Genomic DNA, 5,757 nt, shown 5'->3' on the forward strand with positions numbered 1-5,757 from the left:
TGATGTATTGTATTGATATATACTTGCTTTTAATTTTGGTATAGATATCATGGTGGCATCGACGGCCCAATCAGGACTTCTGTACTAGTTGTCTATTTATTTATATGATCTCCTAGGAGTAGCTGTTTCTTTTATAGATCAGTTGACAGGGGCCTTGCCGGCCGATGGCTTAGTTTTAAGCCGAGATATACTTGTTTGATTTCTTGATTGCGTGTGGCTGCCATGCGCTAGTAGCAAATGGTTCAGCAGGGTCGGCTCGGGCTTGAGTTTTGACATTAGGAGCCAGTTGTGTCCCTCGAGTTTGGGGCGTGACAATATTCTTGATCGAGAATGGGCCACAAACATCGATGAAATTCCGAATATGCTAATGGGGTTCCACATGAGCTAGCCCTCCATACAATCCCTTCATTTGTAAGAGCTGTAGAATTGTGCTAGTGACATGGAAGACAATATTCCACTCAACACGAGGTAGATGTATAGCACCAATACCACCCAATTGGATCGGGTCATTAACATCATTCAAATTCCTGATATCATCTTTGTTGCCGATTTTTCTACCATTGCTTCAGTTAATTCTCATTTCCTCTGTTAAAACACAAACACAACCAAAGAAAGTAAGTCGATTCAACTATAAATAAAAAATATCACAATTCAAACTTCAATAAATGAATTCTAAACAGCACCACTCCCCGTCAGCGGCCCTATTTTTTAGTAACGCTCAAATACACCTTATCCAATTTTAGGTGTAGACGATCATTATTTAGTATAAAACCCAACAAAGATTTGGGGTCAAACCCACAGGGAGTGGTACATGCTTGAATTCAATTATGAAGTTACATATATGATCTAGGTGGTTATAAGAATAAAATTTTATGAATTCGATTAAACAAGTGTAAGGGGTGACAATGAATGTCAGATGGGGGATTGGTTTTGCAATTAAAAATTAGAACAAATACGAAAATAGGGGAATCAACAAGATAAAGAGGAATTCTTGGGATGTGATCGATTAAAGACTAATTTCTCTATACATGTAATTGAAAGTTACTAACAATTGCTAAATTCTAGTAGGTAGGCTAGACTATAAGTGTAGTAACTTTCTCGCGTAGAGCTACTACGATTCAAGCGAGTTTTCTTGAACCTCGATAAGCTTATCAATCAAAACAGCCGAAAACCATAATTTATCCACTCTCTCGAGCTAGATAGGTAGAATCGAGTTAGGAGTTCAGTCACTCATATCAACCCAATAACTACAATCATTAATCAACAACCTTCGTTCTAAAATCTCTTTCTCAAGCAAGCCCAGAGCTCTTAATTTGAAATGCCTTTGCAACTACAATTCATAGATCAATCCAAAGCTATTGATTAAACCCACTTAAACTAAGCAATTAAATCAGTAAACAACAATACCCATCAGCTAATTAAGTCAATAAACACATGATCACACCCTAATAATTTGGGTTTTAACTGCACATCATAAAAAGAGAGATATCGTTACCAATTAGATTAGTTGGGTAACAATTTCCAAGTCACTACAATGCTTTGAATCCAAGTGAATCAAAAACCCACTTCAAAATCCTCAAATCTAAGTTCAAATTCTTACAATCATTACTAAAGAACTCAGAGAAAACCACAATTCTAAAATTTTGGAATCAAAACTCTTCTTCTTCTTTTTAAAACCCAATTTACAGTTGCCCATCTTTTGGCCTCCAAGGCCATTTGGCAAAGTAAGTCGTTCCTCGCCAACCCGGTTAGTTTTTCGCCATTCGCTCCCATCTATCGCCAATTTGTATTGGTCATAAGTCCTCAAGGTTCTGTGAATTTAGGCGATCCAAGTTTCTGTCGCGTAGTCGTTCGGCAATCCGCTGACTGCCCATTTCTATCGCCAAATTGGTTCTTCCCCAGCGCTGGCACTCTGGAACTTTGGGTGAGCTAAAGATCCACTCGACGGTTCGCCGAGTGGTCTTGGCGATCACCAGGATTGCCTTTCCACAAATTCTTTAGCTTGTTTTCTCCTTTTTGCCTGGTAGTGTCCTTGCCTTGCTCTTTAGCCTTCATAGCTACAAATCAATACTTTCACGTTATTTTATAGCAATAAATAGGCATTTGAGGACAGTTAAACTAACAAACCTTAGCCCTAAATGAATTGAAATATTGGATTCATCAATAACGCGACCGAAGGTTAATCTTAGAGAATTAACTAGCTCCATCAAGTTAGTCAACCAAATCTTATATCATTTGGAGATGATACTTATTCTTAATTGCCACCTTGTTCAATTGACGATAGTCGATACACATACAAATAGAACCAATTTCCTTTCTAACAAACAAAATTGGAGCACCCTACGGAGAGATACTTGGTCGGATGAAACCCTCATCCAACAAGTCTGTCAATTGTTGCTTCAATTCTTTAAGTTCTGTTGGAGCCATTCGGTAACGAGGAATTAAAATAGGTTGCATATCTAGGAGAAGGTCAATACCTATATTTCTCTTTCGAGAGGAATATCGGGTAAATCATCTCGAAACATTTTCAGAAACTCATTAACAACGAAGACTGACTCAAGACTAAGGGTTTCAGAATCTACATCCCTCACCCTAAAGAGATGGTATATACAACCTTTAGCAATCATCTTCTAGCTTTAAGACAAGAGAAAAACTGACCCTTAGGCATAGAATTTCCCCCTTTCAACTCTAGGATATGCTCATTTGGAAACTGAAACATGACAACACAGGTTCTACAATCAATAGAAGCATAACATGAGTGCAGCCAATTCATACCGAGGATAACATCAAAATCTAGCATATCCAGCTATACCAAGTAAACAACAGTAACTCTATGGGACAAGGAAACGGGATACTTTCTATAGACCATGTTAGCCACAATAGAATCACTAACAGAAGTAAAGACATAAAAAGGTTCTAACAACACATTTGGAAGAACAATAAACCTCACAGCCACATATGGCGTCACAAAAGACAAGGTGGCACCGGGATCAGGTAAAGCATAAACATCAAGTTGGAAGACATTAAACATACTGGTAACCACATTGGGAGAACCCTATTGCTCAACACAAGTCTGAAGTGCATAAAATATGTTTTGCTTGGGAGGATTTGGACCCGAACCACTTGGACCGGATGAACGATTAGGTTTAGACCTTCGGCGATTATCTCCCTCATTATTAGCAACTGAAGGACAATCTCTTATCTTGTGGTCCATTTTACCACAAACAAAACAAGCATTGGATCACACTAGACATTTACACTCATGCTTTCGTCCACACTTAACACAAGTAGGCAATAAGGACCCACTACCATTCCATCCTTGAGGCTTAGGGTTAGAAACCCTCTCTTTGTTGAACCTAGTAGGAGCATTGGAGGAACCTGGACCGGAAAACCTTTGTCAAATCTTGGACGACCATGCCCATCGGACCTTGCATGAGACAAATTACCATCACCAGTTTTAGCCCTCTTTGCCTCCCTAGACTTTTCGTTATGTTTCTCCAATTCAATATGTTGGGCATAAACCATGAGATAAGAAATGTCCATGTCATTAACAATCATTACGGTACGACACTCTTTGACCACCACTTTGGACACACCTGAAACAAACTTACTCATCCTTCCCCTAGGATCGTCAACTATTGCAGGGGCATATTTAGACAATTGTGTGAAATTCAAAAAATATTCATTAACACTCATACTTCCTTGATGAAGGTTGATGAACTCGAGCAATTTGGCCTCTCTGATTTCAAGGGGAAAGAACCTATCAAGAAAAGCGACTTTCAACTTTTCCCAATCAAGAGGACCTGCATCCCCTGGTCTCCCTTCTTTCCATTGGTTGAACTAAATTTGAGCAACACCTTTAAGTTGATAAGAGGACAACCCCGCTTTTTCTACTGGCGCCCCTCCTATGATCATCATCACCTTATAAACCGCATCAATGAAATCTTAAGGACCTTCTTCAACCTTAGAACCATGAAACTCAAGAGGATTCATCATAGTGAAGTCCCTTATTGTAGATGCCGACGTACCCATATTTGGGTTCACGGGAACCGCAATCTCCCTATTGGCTTTGGCCATTACGACATGAGTAAATACTTGTAAAGCAGCCCTGAACTCCGCGTTAGTCACTTATTCAGCTAAAGGGTCAACCGAAACTTGAGGAGCTTGGTGATGAGCTTCTTGTTCCGCATTCTCCCTACATAAGCTATTCAAGTAGAAATATCATGTAGAGCATTAGATAAGGGTTAGGAGAGAAACCTTATAAATTTAAACTCTACTGTACGACTTTATAGTAATGACACAAGTGGAGTTTTCTAAACATCTTGTAGTCTCTCATTCATAAATGTGGCGCCTTCACACTCATTAACAAGACACTACTCAACGTGGCTTATGAGACATCGTAGGACCATTCTAATCCTTGTGCTCTGATTACCAAGTTTGTCACGACCCAAGGGTATACTATAGATGTAACATGGCGTATAAGACTCCGAGAGGCCCCATACAAGCCACTTAGCTTTCATAACATAAGACATAGAATAAAAGAGCTAAATTGAATACTTTTCAAGTCCCAAAAAGTCTTTTATAAAAGTTAAGCGAAAGTCGAACCACTTTGTCTCAATAGCCATCTTGTATAACAGAATAAAATTGGGCCTAGCCCATACATCATGATCAAAACTGGAAATAAAAAAGTAGACTGAAACAATGAAAAATTTGTCCTTGAAGCATAAGGACACACCAAAGCTCGAAATCTCTCAAGTCAACCTCTAGCCAAAAAACTGAGAACGCTGATTGTCAGACCCTACATTTAGGGAAATGTAGGCAAGAGTATTTGTTAGTGCAAAACAATGTACCAAGTATGATAACCATGCAAAAAAATGAAATATAAAAAATAAGAAAATTTAAAAATTTAAATCATGCTAAAATAGGACATTTTCATAACATGCAATGATCAAAGCTAAAACATGAAAACTTGAAAGTTTAAAAAGCATAAGCCATAAAACACGATCAAAGCAAGTGAATATCATCTTGAAACATACTTACGATACTTTTTGAAGGTTCATCATAACTTTACTTAATTGTGGGAAGTATCCTTAACCGACATAGAAGACCATGTGAGCTAGCAACATGGAATCCACTGTCTATCCCACACCAAAAAGGTTGTCCTACTTGCCACAGTAAGGACCATGAACTTCTAACAATTGTGGATCCACTAGCTAATGTCTATCTATACAATCCTATGTTGTCACATAGTGATGGGACATGGGTAATTGCCACTTGTCCACTCGGTTGTAAGCTGAACTTCCACGGAATAGTTCTTAATCATATTCATCTTAGCTTATAAAGGAACATGGTTAATCACCTCTTGGCCTTACATCATGTGACATAGGTAATCGCCTCTTGTCATTCAATTATAGAGAATGGGTAAACACTTTTGGCCTCATTATTAGCATTGCTTCTTATCATTGGTTCATTTTAGGTGAGAAAGTCGTTCAACTATAAGAATACTTATCATGGGAGAAAATCTTTCACAATTCATGCTTACATGTGTTTATGAGAAATCCTTTCAACAACACAACAATAGCAACATCATTGATACTTGAATCTTAAAGCATCCTTAAATCATTTACATATATTTCATAAGACATGCATTCTTCCATAATTCAACTTTCATGATTCAAAACCCACTTTCAATCATCAACATCTAGAAGACATGGGTTAGGCATAGGTTACTAGAAATTCATCATAGTTTTCATACAA

Source organism: Solanum tuberosum, unplaced genomic scaffold (assembly GCF_000226075.1).
Source record: "Solanum tuberosum cultivar DM 1-3 516 R44 unplaced genomic scaffold, SolTub_3.0 scf00001, whole genome shotgun sequence".
NCBI lineage: Eukaryota > Viridiplantae > Streptophyta > Magnoliopsida > Solanales > Solanaceae > Solanum > Solanum tuberosum.